General features: G+C 33.6%; 1 long non-coding RNA gene across 1 annotated transcript; it reads right to left on the bottom strand.

Moving 5' to 3' along the window:
- Nucleotides 1-556: 556 nt before the first annotated feature.
- LOC127833265 (uncharacterized) lies at nucleotides 557-11,981 on the bottom strand. The gene is made up of 2 exons (XR_008027284.1): nucleotides 11,848-11,981; nucleotides 557-1,487 (listed from the first exon to the last, which is right to left on the bottom strand). It is a non-coding gene; the product is annotated as an uncharacterized LOC127833265 (long non-coding RNA).
- Between the last annotated feature and the right edge of the window lie 240 nt (nucleotides 11,982-12,221).

Below are 12,221 nucleotides of genomic sequence, written 5' to 3'. Positions count from 1 at the left end.
TGTCATACCTCACCAGTCGCCGCCCACCCGGTTTTATCATATACCGCAAATATTAGTATAGACCGTGAGGATCATAATCAAGTTTCACACATAGTTTGTCACACACCTATAAACATATTGAAGATATTATTGATTTCAGTCAACATAGTATTATTATTATTGATGAAAAGTCATATCAAACCACGACTGAAGATATCTGCTTTTTAATAGAAAATTAAATGTTAATACATTCTCACACTGACATCGACACATTTTCAGTTTCTTGTGATAAATTGAAAAATGGGCAGCAATTGCTTCAGCGTCGTAAGATTTTGCGTATTGATTGCAATAAATATGAAATCGTTTGATAACAAAATTGTTGCTTACTGCTGTAAAAGGAATTTAGAATTTTTGCATCGGTGTAGAATTTTTCTATTTTTAATTGTTTGTATAATGAACTAATCGAGTTGACAGTCACTTATATTCTCCACTCATTCACAACATGGCAGGAAATAATGTCCTACTTTGTCAACATTGATTTACCTTAAACCGGGTATATGTTAAGTTAACGCATTCATTCCTTTCAAGTATTTAATATATTTTTAATGATACTTAATATCATTACTCATAGCCTAGATTATTGGACCTGTTGTTCTATCAAAAAAATAACATTTCGAAGTTTGAACCAAGCGAATCCTACAATATATATATATATAATTATTGCTATCACTGTGTTATTGTCATTATCACATACTTATTTGCACTCCTTACTGACTAATGCCTTTCGAATACTAATGCACCCATTACCCTTAGAATACCCTGATTTAAATCGGTTTATAAAACCAAACGTTCAGACAGACAAACAAGGAGCACGTACGCCAAAGGCTTAGCCTGACTTAAGAGGACATCTGCTTTAAACTTCAAAGGCGGCCGTCCACATGCATCAATATTATTATAGGAACACATGCTGGCAACGGAGTAAACTGTTTACAATAAGAACAAAATCCTCGACCGGTCGTAACGCATTAAGGTCAGCAGAAAGAAAATCCCGTTTCGAATGTAATCGCGGCCTATCCGGCTAGTACAAAGGTTGGGTCTTACACTCTGTCCACCTCTCCGATTGTGACTCGATTCCCGGTCTCTCGGTGAATGAATGTGCATTGTATGATGTCCCTCTGCATAAAAGCTGGATTACGTGAGGAATCCGGTAAATCACATAAATATTCCATTATCTACAGTTTCACTGATTGCGAGTGTGGACAAATTTTGAAACATAGCGGTCGTAACTTCCTTTTGATTTTTTATTACACATATTGGTATTGTCACATGCCCGGTATGGTGGCTGCTAGCCAAACTCACATGCACCGAATAGGGAACGAACCAACGCCGCATAGCGGAGAATCGAATGTACCGACCAATGTTATGAAAGCGGATGCAGTAAACTTTTACTGTTTGCTCGTGACTCTCATCGCATTTTCCGGACAATACCACGCCAAAATAAAACGGATCTGTAAGTGAAAATAGTTTGATATTTTATATTTCCAACGTATGATTTAAAAACAACCACAGCGCATGAAATAATATATATACAACAATAAAGTACAAAACTCGATGGAAAGTAAACTTTGCTTTCAACGTGTCTGCACCGAGAGGCTTACCTCCATAGAATCGAAGGGTGAATGACTCACACGACACATCGGTCGAAATATAACATTGCATACAGCCAGTAGCATATGTACTCAATAAGCGTGTATCACAATAATGGGACTATCACAAATAATATAAATGGAAACTCTAATGTCTATGCCACGGGTGGATCTATAACAGCAGGCATAGTATTAAATAATTACCCAAATTTGTATATGCTTAACATTTGAAAGGTATTTGTGGCCGACAAAACATGCCGCATATGTTCTTTAAGTGACATCAATGGATCATCTACCTCAATCCAGTTTAATAACTAATACATTCAAAACTGAAGAAAATTGGTTTAATCCAAAATCAAGACAGCAGATCCAAAATGAAAGTCAAAGGCGGTCATCAAGACTTATTAAGGACATTATTAACAAAGGGCGGTTATTTCCAGATTTTACTAATGCGGGTCTCACACTTCGCAGCTATGGTGTATTGAAATAAAAAAAATGTTAGAACAATTAGGGTTAACAAATTTATGGATTAATCAAGAACGTATTACTATATCATTAGAGAGCATAAAAATTAGAATATTAGATCAATTTAAACAAAATTGGTTAAGTAACATTAATCAATCTGGCAGACTTAGCACATATTGTATGTTTAAAACCAAATTTGAATTTGAACCGTATTTGCACATAATCAAACAAAATAAATATAGAATAGCACTAAGTAAATTCAGACTATCATCGCATAATCTAGAAATTGAACAAGGACGTTACTATAATATAGAGAGAGCAGAACGAAAATGCAAAATATGTTGTACAAATTTAATAGAAAACGAATATCACTTCATGTTAACATGCCCACTTTACTCACATCTAAGAAGAAAATACTTCAAATCATATTACTGTAGATGGCCAACATTAACCAAATTTAAATCGCTCATGTCAACTACAAATAAATGTGAACTTCTTCAAATTGCAAAATATATTTACGATGCAAGTAGACTAAGAGAAGAACTCGTAAGCATGTAACTTTCTGACAAAAAAAATAAATAATTATCATTGCTTCAAACGTCAATGAAAATTGAATTACTAATTGACTTAACTAATTGTCTGTATATATGTACATTATTCAACTTTTCGCATCGATAACATACATCATTTTATTTGTTGAGAGTGTATGTGATATACTAGTTTTACTATGTTAATGTATATATATGCACATTAGTCAACATTTTTCATCGATAACATGTACCATTTATACTATGCTGTATATGTGAAATATTGGTACCATTAATACTGCATTGTATATGTGAAATATTGGTTTTACTATATCGATAGTAAAAATAGTTTTTCTCATTATGCCAAAAGCATGCACTATTGTAATATTTATATATTCTAAATAGTTTTCTCAATATACCAAAAAGCGATTTCGGTATATTATGTTTATGTTAACAAATAAATATTTAATGACCATCAAGCACTAACATTGCATTCACGATCTTTGACCTGTATTACTAATATCTTTCTTCCTCTGTATTCAACTAACAATCACAGCAATCTTTACCTGAAGAATTACCATTTGCTTTATCTAATTGTAGGCTAGAAGCTTATTTGTAGCTTAATTGCCGAAATAAATGTTGTTGTTGTTGTTGTTGTTGTTGTTGTATTGGCCAGTGACGAAGCGCTGATATAACAAACAACTGGTATTTAATAATTGTGTCGCATAAAAACTAATTTTACATTATCTTAACAGTTGATAGATTGCGTTTAGATAGACCGTGTAATACGTATTATATATTTATATGATGAAGAAAATCAAATAATAAAGACATCATTTGTGTTATCATTACTACTACTGTTGCCGTCAGTCCCACTTAAACAATTATTATCATACAATTGTCTATACATGTTTAAGACACTAAAATGTGGAAAATATAGCAATCCATTGAACAATGCATAATTCCCCTAATCATTTACTTTCGTATATAGAAACACTTGAGGGGATTTAATAACTTTACTGACACTTGACGCCGTTAATAACTATGCTATTTAAGACAAATCCTGGTTCAAACATCGGGTCAACAAATTAAAATATGCATTGTCAGTATCATTGTTAATCACTTTTTAGGCACTATAACTGTCGGTGACAAATCATGTAGTTAATACTTCTAGACATACCGCCTTTGGTAGATTAAGAGCTATTTAGTTGAACTGTACTTTTGTGAATAATGTAAAGGTTAGTTCACACTAACTCGAATTCCCATAGAGTTCCAGTATGAAATGGCTAATTTTTAATGCTTATTTCTTTTTTTTTTGACTTGGCAAGCCTAGTATCAATTAAAAGATAAATGTGCATCTTTCAAAAATTATCATAAAAATAAATGTCAAACAACTTATCAGAAAACTCAATGCGATCAAATTGAAACCTCTCGGGAAAAGGGTGTATGCAGTTACGCGGTTATCAGAACACTTGTGAATACTGATACATAAAGTATATTATACTAATAGTGTGCTCCGAGACCATGCGCCTCATGGAATGGGATGTTACTTGACACTACCAACGAGACTGATGCGCATTACCAGAACACAAATCTGATTTAATATTCTTTTTATTATATCTTTTAATCGAACTCGTTGTATACCAACGCAAATCAACTATTTTATACCGAATATTTCATTATCAGAGCACTCTGGTGTTATGGCTTAAATTCGATAATATGAGTCTATATAGACCAATACGTGACACATAACAAACGCGATGCTTACGTGATCTTTTATAAATCTCTATTAAATAGATAGCATACATATTGTAAAACAAACGTTTACCTTGTGTACTTACATTTATCTGATACAAGCGTAAGATTTTATCTAAAATTGCCAAATAATTTTCTTAATGTATAGATTTAGAATTTTCTCACAGCAAATTCATTGTTCTGTGGATATTAACATCAGCATTAAAAGATTCTCGAACGCATTCTGATATATGAATTTTCCTTACAATGTTTTCTGTGTTTCGTGTAGTTTGTTGTTGTTTTTGGTTAGTGTGTGTGTTGTTGTTTGTTATTGTGTTGTTGTATTTTTCATTTTCTATCATATTTTGCCTCTTATAAAGCAAACATGATTAAATATAATAAGCATTTTAATTGACTGTCTAATTATCTTATTAGGAACATCAAAGTACTAACAAATTGTCAATAATATTATTGGTTAAACACGTTTCTGTGACTGCATTCTCGTTTGATTAATTACTGAAAATTTGTTGAACCTAAATGAACCTTAATAATAATATTTCGAACCGAAATAAGTTTTATTGTTCACGATTATACATCAAATTTAACTATAATTTATCATTTGCAAACAATGATAACACGTTAATATAATGTACATGTGTATATTGCATTATGGGCAGTTGAATCATATGTTATAAGCAGTGATAAAAATTATATCAATGAAAACTCCTATCTCCGAAACCGATATACACAGCGTTTCATACAATGTTAACAATATAAAACATTATCTTACAATGCACACACAAAACCTTTCGAGTGGAATTTTAAGTATTCGACCTTGAAATCGCAGCCGCCGTTAGGATTGTTCCATAATTAGACAAGAAAGGCCGCTTGTATCAATGAAGCAGATATTCACACGCATTTCTTTGTGGGGGCTATCATAGAATTCCAGCATGCAAATATCTTAATGCATAAATGCAATAGCAATGCAATATGGAATTTAAATTAATGAGTCAAAGGGGGATGTATGAAGGGGAGGGCGTTTATCGGAACAAATGAACGACAAAACTGCCATTGATATAATAAGTATGCACCTCGTAGTAATAAAGATGGGTATACTAATAGTACGCCTTCATTATTGCTCTCGAATGGGTTTATGTTGGATAAATACATGATATACATAAAATCGCCACTTTAATTTTGTCATAGCCAATATGGCTCTTTCTATTCAAATATTTCGGCAACTTTATGTTACGGCCTAATTCTAGTTCAAAACATACATAATTGTATCATATATTTGTCCGTCAAGTGATAGGTATATAAACTATTGAACGAAAATATAAAGTTTATAGATGTACTAAATAAAAGCATCAAAGAGTATATAACATAGTATAAATACTGGATATTTACATCTGTAATTTGTTTTACGATGTTTAATTTAGAAAAAGGTCTCCAGTTCATTTACACGTAGGATGAGCTCTATAATACTAGTTTAGAAACATAACTTTAACCGGTTGGAGACTCCTAATTCAATGAAAGCAAGTTAATGGATATTATTATTGCACCTAGATACATGGTAATAACGACTAAGCAAGTTCGTACTCCGTGCTTAAATCGCTTAACTAATTAAGAGTAAAAAGAAAATTCCAATCCGACTCAATTACATTCCCTTTAAAGCACAACATGTTTGCAGGGATTAATATTTGTGTGATATGGCTTTACAGAATGAGCGTTCTTTTTTGTATTCGCTAAGGTCAAATGCGAACAGGAAATACCATACATACACTCTAAATTTACAAACAACATGCTGGATTCCAACAAATTAGATATGACAAAGACTTCGGTATTAAAAACGCGTACGTGTTTATTGTCGTCTTCAGAAGTGGTAATCGTGTAAGTTATCGGTTGGATTCATCAATCAGTCAAGTACATTAGTTTAACAGAATATGAGCTATATAATGACTTGATGCCGCTTAATTGTGTGGCTGATTGAAGACTAGTTTTGTATGAATTATGCCCGATATACTATTTTATGATAAATTTTGGTAGTGCGCGTAATCATGTACATTGTCCGACCGTTAGAGCAGTAGACGTCATTTCATTTGAATATTGTGAAATGTTTCTCTTTTGTTGACCTTTCCTGTACCAAAGAACTAGCAAACATGATAACAAGTGATTCTTGCACTGGGACAACAGGATATAATGCAGTCCACACAGGCTAATAAGGGACGAAAGTTTTCGGCTAAATTTCTTTAAACGATAACAATACTATAAATGCATAAAGTGTATTCCCTGATAAGCTTGTATGAACTGCACGGGCTAATCTAATACAACCCATTGCGCCTGAGCATTAACCTCCATTTTCCAAGAGCGAGCCCCATGGTAACGAGAACATCTACAATTTAAATGACAGTGATTACCATTGATATATTAGACCAACTACAATAAAAGTAATCTCTACCACTAAGGATCAAGTCAACTTGTATGCATTGTCGATTGGGTACTTAAACGACGAATTTGATCCTCTTTTTGATTACAACATAATAAATATACTTCAAGTGTCGTCCCAGATTAGCCTGTGTAGCCCGCACAGGCTAATTAGGGACAACTTTTTCCGAGTGTATAGTATTTGTTCGTTCAAATGAAGTATCTTCTCAGCGAAAATCCATGTGAAGGTTATTTATTCGTGTAACAATAACATGCGGATCTAACATCCTCTGAAGTCATGCCTATAAATAAGCGTATATAGATTGAACATTACCAATATATGACATGCAATTGACGACCCGAAACAACAACTTAAGTCTGATCTATTTTATTTATCAGTTAGTTGTTTATATTTTTGTACAGAACAATTTTACGCCTAAACATGTCATCTTATACTGCGTGTTCACGTTTTACTTTGCTCATTCTAACGCGAGGAAATCCGTAATTAAAAGTAAAGGCTTATTAGGATACGATCAAATAACGAACACGGATCCCGTGCTTCTAAATATCTACTTCAGTACGAACACGCATCCCGGGCTTCTAAATATCTACTTCAGTAAGAACACGCATCCCGGGCTTCTAAATATCTACTTCAGTACGAACACGCATCCCGGGCTTCTAAATATCTACTTCAGTGTCATTATTAAAATAAAAGTCATAACAAGGCCGTGATCAAATAAACAGTTATACGATGTAACACCGAATGACCTTCGTCAATAAGGAAGTTTTGATTCAAGCTACATTAGGCGACAGTTTAACTGCTTTCGTTTGGTAAATTCATCTCATGCAAATAAAATATGCGTGAGGAAATGTAATTATGGTAAGTAAATGAGGTTAAACACAACATGCTTGCTGATATCATTATTGTTTTGAACAAAAGAACACAAATACCACTTAAAGCGTTAAAATTTGTCATCAATAAAAATGGGAGGTCTTTGCTATGCAACATGTATTAGATGACTTAGGAAAATTCGTAACAATGGTTGCGTTATGATGAAGTAGACATAATATAAATTCCCGATTATATCACTAATACTTAGTAGCGTTTAATAGCGCTGAGTCTTTTATCATAATAAAACTAAGTACAAAGAGTTGTAGTCGTTATGACACTTTTTATAAAGTCAAAAAAGAGGGATTTGCACAGGTGTTTTAATCCATATTATTTCTATTAAGTTGAATATGTTAGTGTTCAACAATTAACAATACAGTTTGAAATCAATGTGTTATACAACAAACGCGAGTTGCATATTTCATTCTATATAAATGTATACACATAATTATAAGGATAACTACAACTTCAGCGACAAATCGTAAAATCATAAATTGTATTGCTTAAAAATATTCAATATGAATAGTTTTCTTTAGAAATGTGTTTGTCTAGTAGTAAACACACCACGCCGGATCAACAATCTAATGAAAGTACGATATGCATTATTTGTTATCGCCAAATGATATAATTTTTATTTTTACGTCCGTTTTGTGGGGGAATTTGGAATAAAACACTGAAATCAGTCAGAGTAGCCATTTATTATAACTGAATGATTCATTTCGTCATTTAAGTAATGTAGACAGTCATAAGTCAAGTTGAAAGAAGAGTATTCTATTTTGAAACTGCTCGTATGTATTATGTCGGTGATATTGTTCTTGAACAATAGTTTGAACGTCAGTCATCGCTAATAAAAACCAATTGTATATGTGTAAATGGTCCGTTATCTCTTTAGTCCCTTTATCCCTTTGGTTGCTATCTTATCACATATTTAAGTTTATTTAGATTAAAATAATGCTGTGTTTCGAGATTTTAACTAAATGACGTTTGTGATCAGTATATTACCGATATAAACGGCATGTGTATAGAACAACAACAAATGGAAAATTGCAATGACGTCTAATAAATATCTTATCATAGACAAAAATGCTTAGCATTTATGAGATTTTTAAATGATTAATTTAATTGTTTATTTTAATACTGTACTTACTCTTTTGTCTCGGACACTTTAAGTATTCGGACAACCTCTTTTGAGGCAAATACTAGTTTTTGTGAGTCTTATTGCTTGGGGACGCTGATTTTCCGCTATTATTTATGAATTTTCGGACTGTTGCATTTTAATCAGTTTTAATCTTATTTGTAGTAATCCCATGATAAAGCACACATGTGTTTTTACTACCGATTGACGGTTATAACCTGGCAGATGATAACAAGAGGTCAGCAGACAGTTTCATTTGCTAAATGTCGGTCAATAGGCACGTGTACTAGATATTGTAATGGTTTCACCTCGATAGCGTTATGTAGTTATGAAGTTGGAATGATATTTGTACGGAAATCACTAAGTTCGTCTGAATGAATTCGTAGTTGTTGTTGATTATGATTTCGAAAATAAGTATTTGCTGTCATTTAGTAACAATTGTGATCACCTTAATGCTTTTGAAAATTTGGACTTTTTTATTACTGCAATTGGTTTACATGAGTTGATATTGAAAATGACGTTGATACAATAACGTGACATGTACACGTTTATAAGATATATATTTCTACACATACCATAGAAATTGTAATAAAAGTGAACCATGTGTCCTTAATTTTACCCGCTACTGGCGAAAGATGTTTCCTTAAAAGCCATATGATGCAATTACAACTACCGTAATATGCACTTTGCTGACGATGCACGTTTTTTATTTTAATTACGTGTTTCATGTGTTTAGTGTAGGTCATCGTTAATTGTTCTTTTCGGTTAGATGTTGTTGTTCTTGACTCGAATGATATGCCTTTTGTAACGCAATAACATATTATAAGAATTGTAATAGAGTTTCTTATTAAGAACATCAAAGTACTACCAAATTGTCGACAAATATTTATCGATAACATTAATGTAGTAAAAATATATTGGTAATAATCCAGAACGCACCCCTAACACATTTCTGTGACGGATTACTTGATTGATAAGTTAATGAAGATTTCAAACCTAACAAAACTTTAATGATCAACATTTTGAACCTGTTATTATAAATAAAAGGTATTCGGTCTGATAATACACATCATTATACTATAATTTATTGATTCAAAAACAGTAGAATAATTGTAAACATGTATCTCACATGATAGACACTTCAGTAAAATATTATGATCAGGAAGCTGATTCCTCTGAGACAGATATACTCCGCGTTCCTTACCACTGAGACAGATATACTCCGCGTTCCTTACCATATTTACAGGAAGCTGATTCCTCCGAGACAGATATACTCCGCGTTCCTTACCATATTTACAGGAAGCTGATTCCTCTGAGACAGATATACTCCGCGTTCCTTACCATATTTACAGGAAGCTGATTCCTCTGAGACAGATATACTCCGCGTTCCTTACCATATTTACAGGAAGCTGATTCCTCTGAGACAGATATAATCCGCGTTCCTTACCATATTTACAGGAAGCTGATTCCTCTGAGACAGATATACTCCGCGTTCCTTACCATAGTTACAGGACGCTGATTCCTCTGAGACAGATATACTCCGCGTTCCTTACCATATTTACAGGAAGCTGATTCCTCTGAGACAGATATACTCCGCGTTCCTTACCATATTTACAGGAAGCTGATTCCTCTGAGACAGATATACTCCGCGTTCCTTACCATAGTTACAGGAAGCTGATTCCTCTGAGACAGATATACTCCGCGTTCCTTACCATAGTTACAGGAAGCTGATTCCTCTGAGACAGATATACTCCGCGTTCCTTACCATATTTACAGGAAGCTGATTCCTCTGAGACAGATATACTCCGCGTTCCTTACCATATTTACAGGAAGCTGATTCCTCTGAGACAGATATACTCCGCGTTCCTTACCATATTTACAGGAAGCTGATTCCTCTGAGACAGATATACTCCGCGTTCCTTACCATATTTACAGGAAGCTGATTCCTCCGAGACAGATATACTCCGCGTTCCGTACCATATTTACAGGAAGCTGATTCCTCCGAGACAGATATACTCCGCGTTCCTTACCATATTTACAGGAAGCTGATTCCTCCGAGACAGATATACTCCGCGTTCCTTACCATATTTACAGGAAGCTGATTCCTCCGAGACAGATATACTCCGCGTTTCTTGCCATATTTACAATATGAAAAACATATATTAACAATGAAAAAAAAACTTTAGAGTGGAATTTTAAATTTTCGACCTTGAAGACTATAAATCGCAGCCGCCGTTAAGATTATTCAATAATGAGACATGGAAGGCCGCTTTTATCAATCATTGAATCATCACAAAAAGCAATCTGGGCACCTTCTTATGAAATATCTGACGGCTAGTTAGTTTACACCTTTTAATGTCAGCTCGATTACATCGAAAGACTTAGTCTAATTGCAACCCTCTCGAGTCCGTTTCCCAGGTAGAGCCGTTCCTACGTATCTTTGATGGGGATCTATCTAAAGAGAGCTCCCAATGTCGCTAGGTGGGCATCATACCCACTACGACAAGTTTAAGTAACGACCTTATTTCTTGCTCAAAACATTTAGACTTTTATCATCAATTAGTTTCTAACCTTATGACTATATGAAAGATAGAACACAAATTAAAAGTAAATAGCATTACTTACTTAACATATCATCGAATGTATTTTTTATTATACATACTTTTGAAGATTTGAATATTAACTTAAATTTGTCTTATGATGTTAATTAAAAAAGGACGTATGGTCATTTACTCGTAAAACGGGCTCTATAATTATTGTGACAAAAAGAAGTTTTTCGAAGCATAGTTCGAAATCATCCTATATATGTAATGCTGCAAAGGGGTTCGTTCACCCCTTGGACATTGACTCAAGCATACGCACGTAGACAATACAAGGCTGTGAGCTGTATTGGGGTACGAAACATATTAAACCGGTTGAGAATCCTTGTATAACGAAACCAAGCTACTGGATATCATTATTGCACCTAAATACCTGGTAATAACGACTTAGCCAGTTCGTACTCATTACTAACATACACCTAATTACGAGTTAATACAAAAGTCCTACCTTATATAGAAGGTTCACGTCCCAGAACATCACGTTTTAGGGGATTTCTATTCGTGTCACTTAGCCTTCCAAACTTAGCGTTCCGTTTTGTATTTACTAAGATAAAACGGTTAACAGGAGATACAATACATACAATTTGCATGTTACATTTAACATTCTGGGATCCCAACAAGCAGATATGATCAAAACATCGGTATTAAATAAATATCGTAGGTGTTTATTGTCTTCAGAGTGGCAATCGAGTTAGAAATAGGTTTGATTAATGAATCAGTGAAGTAGAATTAGTTTTTCAGTATATAAGATGTATATGCTGCTTTATTTTGTGTAGGTATTTGCTTATTGAACAAAGTTTTGTTTAAAGTGTTTTTCCTGTA

Source organism: Dreissena polymorpha, chromosome 6 (assembly GCF_020536995.1).
Source record: "Dreissena polymorpha isolate Duluth1 chromosome 6, UMN_Dpol_1.0, whole genome shotgun sequence".
Lineage (NCBI taxonomy): Eukaryota > Metazoa > Mollusca > Bivalvia > Myida > Dreissenidae > Dreissena > Dreissena polymorpha.
Note: the sequence above shows the minus strand (reverse complement) of the source record. Positions and strands in the feature narration are given on the sequence as shown.